The following is a 13442-nucleotide window of genomic DNA, read 5'->3' as shown; positions in this document are numbered from 1 at the left end:
GTGTGTGTGTGTGTGTACAGAAAGTGAGAACACACTCGCTTGCTTCCTGTAATGTTCTACTAGAAAGAACATTGTGGAGCACAGTGGAGCTGAACTAAGCAGAAATAAGTGTGTAAAATGTGTCCACTGAACACTCTCTCTGCACAAATCTTCTACTTAAATAAAAAAGAACTTTTTATCGCCTCAAATAACACCGTCACCAAAAAACAACTATAAATAAATAAATAAGACCACAATGGATTACACAAAACAGCACTGCTCAGAGGAAAACGCCCAACAGAAAAACTTGTTGAAATGTTAATGGTATTTAGAGGTACATGACCACTGCGGTAGTAAAGAGCTGTCAACTTATTATCTATTCTAATCAATTCTAATGCCACAAGGAGTCATCCAACTACTCACAATGAGAAAACTCATGTTCCTAAAACAGACACATAAATGAGTGTTTTGTCAGGTATGTCTTTTTTCCCAATCACATGCTCTTGGTATGTTGTATATCGAATATGTAAGAAGACTCGTTTGTTAAGATCCAGATTTATCAGTGGTTTCGTCAAATGTATCAAGAGCTACATAGCAGCCCCCAAGGCAATTTTTGTGCATCATATCAAAATCTTGCTTAAGTCTACTACATACAGTATCTCACAAAAGTGAGAACACCCCTCCCTTTTCAGCAAGCATTTTATTCTCTTCAAGGGACAATACTATAGAAATGTAGTCAATGTGCAGCTTGTAAAGCGGTACAGATTGAAAGTCCTGTAAAAACAACAACATACAGCCATCATTTTCTAATTAACTGGCAACAAAAGTGTGAGCACATTTTTATCCATCACTGCTTTAATCCTCCTGGGCATGAAATTTATCAGAACTGCACAGGTTGTTGCTGGGAACCTTTCCACTCCACCATAATTGACATCACAGAGCTGCTGGATGTTAGACACATGGTGCTTCTCCACCTTGAGGATGCCCCCCACAGGTGCTCAATAGGGTTCAGGTCTTTAGACATACTTCACTCAACACCTTCAGCTCCCTCAGCAAGGCAGTTGTCATCTTGGTGGTGTGTTCAGGGTCATTATTATGTTGGAAAACTGCCTTCTGGCCCAGTTTCTGAAGGGAGGGAGTCATGTTCTGCTTCAGAACGTCACGGTACAGGTCGTAATCCTTGTTCCCCGTTAATGAACTGCAGCTCCCCAGTACCAGCATTACTCATGTAGCCCCAGACCATGATGCAGGCAAGACACAATTCTCTCCTCACCAGGGCGTCTCCACACATGCTGGACAGTTTGTCTTCAGCAAACTGCTTGCAGGCTTTCGTGTGAGCCAGCATCAGAAAAGGCGTGCTGGTTTCATTCAGAAAGTTTCATTTCTATAGTATCGTCCATTGAGAAGAGTAGATACTAAGATGGCTGCTGTCTTTTCCAACCTGTCATTGGCCTGTGACCAAGAACCTGAGATTCTCATATAGCAATATACTATCATTTATCATTCCTCCTTCAAAATCAGCCTACCCAAACAAAGAGGTGTTATAATTATAATCAACAATAATAGTATATTATTTCTAACCACACTGTGTAATTCTTAATTTACACACTCGTTTATCTATTATTGCTGAACAATCAATCCATTTAATTCATTATTACATGAACACAGAAATTGCTTGAGCACATTTATTTCCTTTTACAATAAATTAACCCCAGAAGCACTGATGTATTTCCGCTGTCATTCACAAGTTTGGTAAATATAACATGCAAAACATCTGTGGTGCGAGTTTCATATGAAGCATCAGAACATCTGTGTGTGTGTGTGTGTGTGTGTGTGTGTGTGTGTGTGTGTGTGTGTGTGTGCTTGAGCTGATATTCAGAGCAGCTGTGTATGACTATTCCTGTTCATTATATTAATGTATCGTGTGTGTGATCTCATCGGGGCCTCACATTTCATGTTTCTGGGATTTATCCAATGCAACCCTGAACCACACAAAATGTTTCGATGACTAAATGATGAATAACTGAACAGGAAAAGATTCTGTGGTACTCCGTGTCTAATAAAGTATTATTTCATCATTCTAAATATCTGTTCATTAAGTTCTACTGCTAGTCAAGTAGTAGTCATTTAGGCAAATAGTTTATTTCTATAGCGCTTTTCACAACAGACATTGTCTCAAAGCAGCTTTACAGAATTTAACAGTTGAAGTGAACGATGTGTATTTATCCCTGATGAGCAGCCAAGCAGACTGTGGAGAGGAAAAACTCCCTTAGATGTTATGAGGAAGAAACCTTGAGAGGAACCAGATTCAAAAAGGGAACACATCCTCATACCAATTTAATTTCCTAATTATCATTGGGGATTATTAAGGCTATAATTATAATGTATTCGAAATGAGTAACTCCAATATGTAGCAAAGATTTACTGCAAGTGCACTGATTAACATTTAAAAACAGAATTACACTTGCATCTTAGAAATAACATTAATTTAGTACACACTGCATAGTGCATTGCGCTTTTTAGTAAAACACACACACACACACACACACACACACACACACACCTGCTCACCAGTGATCACCACAACTCACTGGCGCACACTTGCAATCCTCCCATATCAATGAATCAGTTGGAGATTTTCCCAAACACACACACTCCTATGCCACAGCCCTTAAAGCTGCACTGGTTTCACAACTATACACACAGATCAGGTTTAACAGCACATACATCCATCCAGTTTCACATCCAGACAATAAACAACTACGTCACTGGCACACACCCACCCGCTCACACACAGACCTGCCGCTCTAATCAGAGATTGCCATTTGCAGTGTGTGGCACAATGCTACGGAGTGCCTGTAACACAGACGTGTCAGTTAATACATGCTAAATAGAATACATGCTAATTACATCCAGGGTTCAATTGAGGTTTGATCAGTTAATCTGATTAATCAAGGTGTATGTATTTACTAGTGGCCAAAACAATGGAAAACAAGCTTTTATATTTTGTTTTATAATTCTGACTATCGCAAAAACATTCTATGGAGAGCTTTAAAATGCAAATGAAGCATGGAAGGAAATTTTAAAACAAAACATAAGAATTCTGAAAAGAAAAAAAAAAAGAAGGTTCTTATGTCTGGTTAATGGAGTGATGAAGACAGTGCTTTCGAAATAAATACTAATGTAAAAGACACGACACAAGTTATGCGATTATAGATATAGTTGTACGATCTACCATCTACCCTCTTCCACATACACAAGCTCCCAGATGCCCACGCTTAGTCAATGTGTCTGTGACCGACAGGGCACAATATTATCATTTACTTTCAGACAGTACGGATCATTTCCTTCCCAAGAAGCCCTGGTCATGAATGGCTATTAATACCATCAGACAACCTTTCAGTCTTGTCACATGACGGACTGATTCACATTTCCGTAATTTGTAATAAACAATCATTTGTTTTAAATGGCTATGGTCACACAGGTGATTTGGTAGGGCATTCCTGACATAAAATGTTTTATTACTACAGAGACGTCTCTATTTTCAACTAACAGACACTGTTTAATTCAAGATGTTTGCACCATACACAGGTGCATCTCATCCCAATGCATTTGCAGCATTCAGTGGACGCCCTTAACCAGAGCGACATACAAAAGTGCTTTGAGTCTCTAACAATGAATAAATCTACACTGGTACACTGGATTACACACTTAAGATAAATCAGACTATAACCCTTGATTTTTACCGATGATTAGCAAACTTGGAAACTGTCAAGTTAGGTGTTTCAGGAAGAAGTAGGTCTTCAACAGTCACTTAAAAGATATTACAGTGGTCCCCCAGTTATCGAACGGCTCGGCTATCGAACATTCCGGTTAGCGAACGGTTTTCCGAAAGAAATTTCGGTTCGGTGAACGAACAAACTTCCAGTTATCGAACGCCACCCACGCTGCCCAACCCAGCGCGAGGGGAAGAAACTGCTTCCGCTTCAACCATCGCTGAGTAAGCATCTATCGCAACTTCTGCTTGTGAACAATATTATTACAGTAATTATTTTGTTTCTTACTTTAGTAAAGTTGTTAATTTATACTTTTAACGAGCCAACACAAAATACGGGATAGTATTTTGTATAGAGATCGGGATAATCCGGCAAAAGGCAGTCCATAAATAATATCCACGGTGCTTTACGGAGGAAGCCCGATTGCGATGAGCTCAATGTGGACAGGGCATTCCCTGAAGCACCATGACAGCCACCGTAGGGGGCGTGGCAGGGGGATTCCTGACTATTAATTATTGGGTATCGGTGGAGTTCGGGAACGGATTAATTGGTTTTCCATTATTTCTTATGGGATAATTAGGTCCGGTTTTCGAACATATCGGATTTCGAACGGTTTTAAGGGACGAATTAAGTTCGATAACCGGGGGACCACTGTATATAGATTCATCACACACACACACACTGATATATTTGAAGTGTTTATTTCTTTAAATTTGGATGATTACGGCTTACAGCTAATGAAAACCCACATTTTAATATTACTTAAATAATAATAATAAAAAAAAGATTTTCTACACAGAAAGGTTGGACTACTGAAAAGTATAAACATATACAGAACTCAGTACTCAGTCAGGGCTCCCTTTGCATGAATTTCTTCGCCAATGCGGCGTGGTATGGAGGCGAACAGTCTGTGACACTGCTGACTTGTTATGGAAGCCCAGGTTGCTATGATAGCGGCCTTCAGCTCTTCTACGTTGTTGGGTCTGGTGTCTCATATCTTCCTCTTTACAATACCCAGTAGATTCTACATAGGGTTTAGGTCGGGCGAGTTTGCTGTAAAAACTCAAACTTGATAAAACACAGAGGACCAACACCAGCAGATGACAAGACTCCCCAAACCACCGCTTACTGTGCAAACTTTACACTGGACCTCAAGCAACTTGGATTCTGTGTGTCTCCTCTCTTCCTTCAGACTCTGGGACTTTGATTTCCAAATGAAATGTAAAAATTTTTTTTTCCTCTCGTCTGAAAAACGACTTTGGCCGACTGAGCAACAGTCCAGTCCTTTTTGTCCCATGCCCAGGTAAGACACCTCTGGCGTTGTCTCTGGTTCAGGAGTGGTTCGACACAAGGAATGAGTCAGTTGGATACGTGGATACGCCCATGGATACGTGTGTGTGTGGAGGCTCTTAAAGCACTGACTCCAGCTGCAGTCCACTCTTTGTGAATTTCCCCAAATTCTTGAATGGGCTTCGTTTCACCTTTTTCTACCACATTTTTTTCTTCCATTCAACTTTCTATTAATGTGCTTGTATACAGCACTCTGAACAGCAGCTTCTTTAGCAATGTCCTTTTGTGTCTTACCCTCAACGTGCAGGGTGTCAATGATCATCTTCTGTACAACTGTCAAGTCAGCAGTCTTCTCCCATGATTGTGTAACCTGAACCGGACTGAGACACCATTTAAAGTCTCAGGAAACCTTTGCAGGTGTTTGGATTTAATTAGCTGATTAGAGTGCGACACCACGGGTCTCCAATATTGAACTTTCACAATATTCTAATTTTTTGAGATACTGAATGTTGGGTTTTCATTAGCTGTGAGCCAAAATCATCAAAATGAAAAGAAATAAACACTTGAAATATATCAGTCTGTGTGTGAGGAATCTATATAATATATGAGTTTTACTTTTTGTATTGAATTACTGAAATAAATCAACTTCTTAATGATATTCTCATTTATTGAGATCTACTTGTATTACACAGCGGGGTTTAAAAGTCATAAACGACTAAGTCGAAAAATGAGTTTTTCCTCATTTAAATGGAATTTTTCCTCATTTAAAATTAAAATAAACTTTGTTTTTATTGTTTTTAATTGACTTATACATAAGTAAATTAGTGCTATTGAGTATGTTAACTGCTTTGTACAAAAGGTCAGACTTTCCTCATCGTCATCTACAGCCATGTGTCCAGACTCTGATTCACTTGTTTTAAATGGATCATTAGGTTTTGCACGAACTTGGAGTACATGCCAACGTAAGTGCACACTGACATTAAAGCAAAAATGGGACAAATCAAATGTGAATTAACTCATTAAAATATTTTAAAGATTCCACTTTTTATGTTGTTGTTAGTAACACATTTTGTAATAGAAAATTATATTAAACTAGAAAATGATGTAAATGATAAAAATGTCAATAATAGTCTCAAACATTAGGTCTCACTATAAACATTAATCAAAAGCATGAGCAAAAGTATTTGGACACCAGACTTTTCAAGCCATATGAGGCACACAATTGTATAGGATTGTATTTACATGCAGTAGTATAACATTTTCCTTTCACTTGAACTAGGAGACCCAAGCCTGTTTCAGCATGAAGTTATGATTTACATGGGTTGGAATGAAAGATTTTGAGTGGCTTGATATTTAGCTCTGACCTCAACCCTTTGAGATGATTTGAAATACTGACTGAACCCCAGGTCTCCTCAACCTACATCAGTAAATGACTTCACTTCACCCTTATGGCGGAATGATCACAAATCTCCACAAGCACACTCCAATATCTGGTGGAACATCTTAGAATAGTGAAGTTTATTATAAAAGCAAATGGGGACTAAATGCGGAATGTACCTGTGAAAACGCATTTAAATCCTTTACATTGACTTCCATAAGAAGTTATAAAGTACTTATTTAACACACTGATTATCAGGTTTTCAGTGGCATCTGTGAACGAGAATCGGTTGTGTATATTAGAGCAGGGAGCAAAACGCTGTTGCTCAGATATTTATTCAAAGCCACCTGCACCATGTTAATGCACATGTTCTTGTTTTTATTTCTTATGTAAAATGTAGTGTGAGTGAGGAGTATGCTTGCCGTTGCTTGCATGTTTGGTGTGCAGTGTCTGTAGCAGCCTTGACAGTGTTTGTGTCCTTGGCCAAGCTAATAGAGAAGCAGTGTGCTGTGAAAAGCAATCTAATCATGTCCATGAAGCAAAAAAATATTTTCCATTTACTATGCAACCAAATGCACATCGATTTCTCCAGCTCATCTAAACAAAGCTTCACAGCCAGCTTCAAAATGATTGGCAAAGATGGTTAATACAATGTTTTTAAAAAACGTTTTAGTTAATTACCTTAATACACAAAAATACACACACACACACACACACACACACACACACACACACACAACACAGTACTTGAAGAGAGCAACAGCTTGAAGACCACTGTTCATTAGACATCTCCAGGTCCTCCAAAGTCCTAAGTGCTCTACTGTAGACTCTCCTCTAGAACACAGCCAATGTCTGGACAGGTGCAGCTGTATTTTGCAAATCTCCCTCTCCCTTACAAAGCCCAGTAACACCATGTATCGTAAGATTTCCAGCTTATTCAGAAGGGGAAAAAACAACCCTAACAGATATGTTATTTTCTGTCTATAAATTCCTCTTTTTCAGACCAAACAAAGCTTGGAATCTCCTCAGTAGCACCGAACAAACAGCAGCTTACATTTCAGGTCCATTCCAGGAGGTTGAATGAATAAGGGAATTTAGCCTGAGCTTTATATGTTTATTGTCTTAAATTTAAACTACAGTGAAACATGAAGTTGTAGATGCTTAAGATCTTTTAAACACACATGAACTCAAAGAAAGTTTCATGAAAATGGGACCATTAATGAATGCATTTTGTTTAAAAAAGAATCTCAAAGGGGGAATAACAGACAAATGAGGCATTGATTTTCTTAGTCTTCTGTTAACCCAGCTTTACCAAGGGTGCCAGTAAATCTAGAAATATAACTAAATAATCACAGGTTACACATGGATTCGCACAAAGCTAATTTCTCAGGCAATTTCAGAAAAGACCAGGGAAAATGAAGGTAATTCCTCTAGCCAATAGAGTAATATTACTGACTGACCTACACCACTCCACAAAGATTACCATCTGATTAACCTTTACCTTAAGGGCAAACACAAAGTAACAGGACATGAGAGAAGGAGAGACAAACACATTTATTTTTATACATGCATTACTACGCTGATGCTAAAAAGCCAAGACAACTCTGTGAAAACAGCAAATGAGTACAGGGCAATGTAGCATGCTCTCCATCTCCATTACTCACAAAGAGTTGGGGAAACTACCAACACACAACAAATGACAAACTAGATACACAGGACTCACTCGAGATAATCACACAGGAAACACTGAGTCCATGTTGTGAGACAGCAAATGTTGGCATTAATGCATGTGAAAGATGCATTTTGTATTAAAAGAACTGTATAATGGTTTATTATATAAACTGAATTACTATGCAATCAAAATAAATCCAATCAGACTCACTAATTCTTCCAACACATTACACATTTGAAAGAATTGTTTATTGGGATATTTTTGGGTAAAAAAAAAAATAAATAAAAATAAAAAAATAAGATAATTCTTGTGGCCCCTCCCGGGTGGAGACATTATACAACTCCATTTCAACACAGACGTGAGAACTGAGTTTTGCCAAATTTCTCCTGTTTTGTATCTCAATGTGCTTTTCTGTGACACTTTTCATGAGGTGTTTGACTCAACAGATTGTGTAGTTCTTTGGCACTGCCCTCACCCTTTCTGAAGATGTTACTGCTAGCAATTGCTTACAGTTGTGCTTATCTGGAAGTCCATGTTTAATAGTTTAACAGGCTGATATCTGTTAAATGCCTCAGAGTGAACCTGATACATATCTGTTAATCAGAGCTCTTTCACTGGAAGAGTGAGCTTGAAGGCAAACTTTCAACATCCAGCTGTGGATCATCACTGCTCAGGAGTGTTACATCTGGGCTGGGTGCACTCCCTTGCGGTCATGAAAATCTTTTTTTGCAAGTGTGCGTGTGCATTTTGGTTTCGAGGTGATGTCAGGAGTCACAGCAGGACAGGCACGCCCTTATGAGCGGTAGGCCACTTCCTGTGCAAAGTTCTAACAGGATGTCTCAAACTCACTAACATGCACATTTTACAGCATCACCCAGTGCACACTTTCAGCAGCTACTTTGTAGAACAGTTACAGCGTTTTAAACAGGAACACGATCTGCTGCAGCTGAGCAGAACAGTACTAAAGTCACAATGACACAATGACCTCGTCATAACACAAAAGTAAAAAATGTCATAGAAATCAGCTAATACGAAGCCTGGACATACAGGTTTCTGAATAACTGAAAAATCTGTCCTTTTATTCTTATCACAATCTCAAGAGAGGGAGAATGAAACAGTGAATGGTGGAGGAACTGCTGTTCATAGCTGCTATAGCGTTAGCATCGGAAGAGGAACTAACTTGTTCTGTGGCTGGTTTACAACATTAAACATAAACTCAAATATAATGCATCAACTTTTCATTACTAAATAAACTGTATTTACTGGCAAATGGATGTGGTATAATGGATGTGTTTAGTAAAATTCAATAATCAAAATATCATCACAGTTATCATCAAAATAACAGCTTAAGGAAAAAGATCAAAAGATAGTGTTTTTTTTTAAGGTGTAACACAGATGTCTGCACAATAACAGGGATGGATAGACAGAGACAGACAGACAGACAGACAAACAGACAGACATTATTCTCAAAGAGTATAATTCATTAAATTTTACTGATTCACATTTTCATTACTTTCCTGTACATGTTAGTGTTTTACTTTGTCCATGTTCACTTGTTAAAAAAATGAGTGAGTGAATAGGTGAAACTGTGGGAGAACTTTTATAAGACTGGAGGGGTGAGAGTAGGAGTGATGGAGAGAGGAAGAGTGATGGAGAGAGGGGGAGAGAGGAGGAGTGATGGAGAGAGGGGGAGAGAGGAGGAGTGATGGAGGGAGAGAGATAAGAAGCAGCTTTGCAGGCTGACAGCTGGCACATAATTGCACCAGGTGTATTCTAAATGTACGTGTGTTCAGAGATCCTTCTCTCTCACTCGTTTCTGTTTCATGCATTACTGACCACCTGTGCCCATACACACACACAAGATTCATTAGCAAAGCCAAAAGTGTGCTATCTAAAAATATAATCGGTGAACGTCAGATAAAAGAGATATGAAAAGTGTATTAAAATTGAACATCCTGTTACACCAATGACCTGCTTTCACCCAGTAACTACACAGGTTGCTAATAAGGTTACCAAGACAACAAACACATCTCTCTTGGCGGTGTCTATTTGGCATAGCATGGATTCCCCACCAACTGACTGTACACCCTTTTGTCGATCCAGGAAGCTAAATAATGAGTCCGATCAGAATGATAAGTGAGTAACTGAAGCGAGGAGAAAATCTGATCAGAGTGACTGCGCTTTGATGCACAATTTAAACCCTGCTACTTTTCTGTTGGATGTGAACTTCCTGAGACAGATAAGAAGATCTAACCTCTCCTGTCCTCACTACATTCTACACAGGCACAATCAAGAGCATTCTGACCAGCAACATATCAGTCTGGTATGGAAACACAAGACCCTACAGAGAGCAGCAAGAACTGCTGAAAAAAAATCATCAGAACCTCACTTCCATCTATACATGACCTGTACAAGAAACGTTGTCTGTACAGAGTTGACAGGACAGTCAAAGCTCCTATTCACCCTGCTTATAGCCAGTTTAAACTTCTGCCCTCTGGAAAATGCTACTGTAGTAGCATTTTCACTTTAGCATTTAGCACTTTTTCCACACATGCTATCAGGCTACTCAACTCATTTTGACGATACAGTAAAAAAACCTACGGACCGTCATGACCATAACAGCTGAACTGAACATTTTTTCATTATACAGACTGGTCAGTCATGTGCTGTTTATTCTTCTCATCACTTTATGTTTATCACAGACACTTTACACTCTTGCCACAATTATCATGCAATAAGCCTCAATGTTGGCACAATATTTAGCCTTTTTTTTTTATTGTGTTTATTGTGTTATCCATGTGTGTGTACAATTTATTTTGTTCTGTTTTATTCCTGTTATGTCTATTGCATTATCTATGTGTATTGTCTACTGACTATTGTGCTGTCTATCTGTTGCCTGTCTTGTCTACTGACTGTTATATGATCAGCTGCACATGGAGCCTTTGGAAAAACACAATTTGGTCCTGCTTTGCACATTGCTACCTGGCTGAATGACAAAGTTCACTTTGACTTGACATGTTCAATCAATCTCTCTCTCTCTCTCTCTCTCTCTCTCTCATTTTAGCACCCTCTATCTTTCATTACCCACCTCTAACTCTCTCTAACTTGTTCTCATTCTCTTTAACAATTACTCCATCTCTTCCTTAGACTTCTCTCAGTCTCTCTACCACTTTCTCTATCCGCATTGCTCTACGTCTGCTTTTCTCTCTCTTTACCTCTTCTTCCTTGTTACCTTTGTACTGTTCTCTGCCACTTGTTACTCTCTATATCTACCTGAGACACACATTATATACATACATACACTCAGAAATACATTATTGCACAGAGTATCTGGTTTGAGTTATTTGGAGGTTCACAATGTCTTTTTTGAAACACTTGAATTATAGACACAAATAAAATTATATTACTGCTTGGATCATAAGAAAAGCAACTACAATGTGTTTCTAAACCCTTTAAGTTTACAAAAGATGTACAAAATTGACAAACTGAAGCAAATCCTGACCTAGATGTGACTTCTGATCTGGTCAATCTATAGGTCAACCAAGTGTCTCCTCCAGTAAAATGCTGATGCCAAACAAAAATACACAAATTCATATTTGTAATAGAGAACAACAAAAGCTATACAAGATTCAACATCAGGCTTAAGGAGGAAAAGGAAGTTAAGTAACACTGGTTGGGCAGTTTAGTTATTACTAAATAGCAATGTACTGTCAGTGTGTCTGTGTGTGTGTGTATATGAGAGACAAAGAAACAAAGAGAAAGAGAGATAAAAAAAAAAAAAAAAGCTCTAAAATTACTACTGCTTCCACCCTAAATCTGGCCCCCGGCACTGTCCCTCCACACAGGTTGTGTGTGTGTGTGTGTGTGTGTGTGTGTGTGTGTGTGTGTGTGTGTGTGTGTGTGTGTGTGTGTGTGTGTGTGCGTGTGCGCGTGTGCACGAGATGTCATGGGAACTGGTCTTAAGGGTCTCAGCTGTAAATGAGAAATGTAGCAGCAAAGAATCGAGTGTAAACGTGTGGTGCACAGTTGGTTTATTTCTCCGCTCACTATCCACATGCGGACTTCAGTATTACACACCAGCAGTCTGCTAGAAGTTTATGGATCAAACACATCCAACAACCCATATAAAGAAAGAGCATTGATATGAAAAATTGCCAATGCAGTGCTAACCACCAGGCACTTGGAGGCAACAGCGTTATTTAGATCTATATTTCACATGCACAGCTACTGACGTGTGCAACTTTCCTCTTCGAGCATAAAGCTGATTTTAGGAGGCTGAGACAAGATCATCATGCAGAGCACACGAATGCTCTCTCACTCCACGTTCTTTAGCTTTAACTACGATTTGCGGCGCACTATGGACGGCGTGATAAAAATCTGGGCTGTAGTGCAAGAAGAAGGTGAAGTTAGTCTAGTTATGAAGTCATAACTACTATTGCCAGAGTCTGTCTGTCCTTTACACACAATGACCACCTTCACATACTGCATGAAAAGAGTATACCGTATAAATATTTGCTCTCTTTTCTCCCCTGATCTCACCCACGTTCCCATTCCCTCTACACATTGAGGGACATGGTCATGAGAGACCAGTGATCCCAACCACTTCTGATCTCCCGATTTGGCTGATCTGATCCCCCGATCTGGCTGATCTGATCCATCCTGATGCTCTTCATCTGGTTGGAATATTAATTGCATGAACTTCATTATCAGATGCTGAGGATGGCCCCACATAGACATCCTGAAGACCACAATCGGATTACTGTGGATGGTACCACATAGAAACTATAAAGACAGCTTTAGGACTGCAATTGCCACAAATTGTTCCTATAATCACTGAACGGATAAGGACCTAGACTTCAAGTGTAAGTATAATGAACTGAATCTGATGCTCACACTAATAAATTACTACGAAGTTTAATTGTTCCGGTTTGAACTTTTTGACTATGTATTATACATCTATAAAAGGGAAATATATAAATCACACTATCTGATAACATCCACATGAGGTTCTTTTTTTAGTCTGGTTTCATTGTTATATACACACTGGTTTCTTTATGTTTTCTCCAAGATTCTGTCCATTCCAAAGTAACCTCTGGTTTGTTTGTTTTCAACAAATTATTTATTTTATATGAAGAATGAATATTTTTCTGTCTTTGTGACAATGTCTGTTTCAAAGTGAGAGATGAAACGATGCAAATGAGAGTAAGAGGAAACTGGAAATTAGGCATGGTGGACTTTGAGCACTTTGTTTGAACATGAAAGGATTTTATTCATACTGTAATTTGGTAGGAGGTTAGTGAATGCTAGTCAAATGTACCCTGTTACCCAGTTAGAGGGCATGTGATAG

The 13442-nt window shown here is 38.8% G+C and overlaps 1 protein-coding gene across 2 annotated transcripts in view; it reads right to left on the bottom strand.

Annotated features, from left to right (window-relative positions):
• LOC124392726 (protein diaphanous homolog 1) overlaps positions 1–13442 on the bottom strand; it is a 129712-nt gene that overhangs the window by 95657 nt on the left and 20613 nt on the right. The window lies entirely within an intron of this gene.

The sequence above is a fragment of the Silurus meridionalis genome, chromosome 10 (genome assembly GCF_014805685.1).
Source record: "Silurus meridionalis isolate SWU-2019-XX chromosome 10, ASM1480568v1, whole genome shotgun sequence".
Taxonomy (NCBI): Eukaryota; Metazoa; Chordata; class Actinopteri; order Siluriformes; family Siluridae; genus Silurus; species Silurus meridionalis.
Note: the sequence above shows the minus strand (reverse complement) of the source record. Positions and strands in the feature narration are given on the sequence as shown.